The sequence below is a fragment of the Atta colombica genome, unplaced genomic scaffold (assembly GCF_001594045.1).
Source record: "Atta colombica isolate Treedump-2 unplaced genomic scaffold, Acol1.0 scaffold125, whole genome shotgun sequence".
Taxonomy (NCBI): Eukaryota; Metazoa; Arthropoda; class Insecta; order Hymenoptera; family Formicidae; genus Atta; species Atta colombica.
In genome coordinates this window covers 875,780-876,931 of record NW_017259212.1, presented here as the reverse complement: position 1 = coordinate 876,931, position 1,152 = coordinate 875,780, and positions in this window count along the sequence as shown.

The window sequence follows — 1,152 nt, the reverse complement described above, 5'->3', positions numbered from 1 at the left end:
TTTAAAATCTTTTTTATAATATATAAAATATAAAAAATTATATAAAATCATTGTTCTAAGACTTAGGATATGTGCGTCCTCGATCATAGTATTATTTTTCGTGTTGTGTGCATCCTCGACCATAGTATATATTTTATATGAATGGGGTGATTATCGTCTCGCGAGGAGGTGTTCCGATATTTTTCACCGATTCCAGCACGCGGATCCGAGAGAAAATTGTTTCGCTCTGATATAACACCGACATCGCTGCGTCAGCACCGGCCGGCGCTCGCAATATAACCCGATAATATACGATTACGTTTAATCGTGCACGCTGCACCGCTCGAGCGAGAGTTAAGCTTCGCGAGGATGAAGGCGAGAAAATTGCCGGGCCCGAAATTACGCGAGATGCTCACCGTTGAAGCTCGAATTTCTCGCGTCTGCGGTTGGCCACCTAGCTGATTATTAATTAACCTCTGTTAAATGTTTGTGTTATATGAATTTCACGTTTGACTCAAGTTAAATATTTAATAAACGGTCTCATTAAGCTATACATAAGACATTTGGCATGTGCTAGCTTTGATTTATGGAGAAATATTAATCCAAAAGTTAATAATAAATAAATGTGCTAATAATAAGTAAATATTCGTTGGATTATTTAATTTGGAAACAGTTATAGAATCTGTTAAGTACAGAAAGACTTATAATTTTTTTGTAATCCTGTTATAAAAATTTTGAATATTTTTCGCATCTCTCTCATTTATTTATAAAAAGATTTTCAAAACATTCCAAGTCTAACAAGCTTCCATGACTGATAATTTTTAAGATACAAAATAATTATAAAAAGTAACGACATTTTTATGTCGACACACAAATATTTCTGCTCCAGCAAATTAATAGAATGTTATAATCAATTTCAGTATATTAATTTCAACATTATGGAAATTTTACCGTATCGAGGTGAAGTAATTTTTTGAATTTTTCAATCTTCCGGAATGCCGATAGCTGGATTCTGAATCGCGGTTTGGCATCGGAATTGACTGAATGGCGATCGAGCCATTTCGCGGCTGCGTATATTTGCTTGATTCGAATTCGCGAGCGGTTTTCTAGTAGCAAAGCCGACACATTGAAGCCGCGATAAGCTTTTATTTCCTTTTTGTCGAATTATTTGCA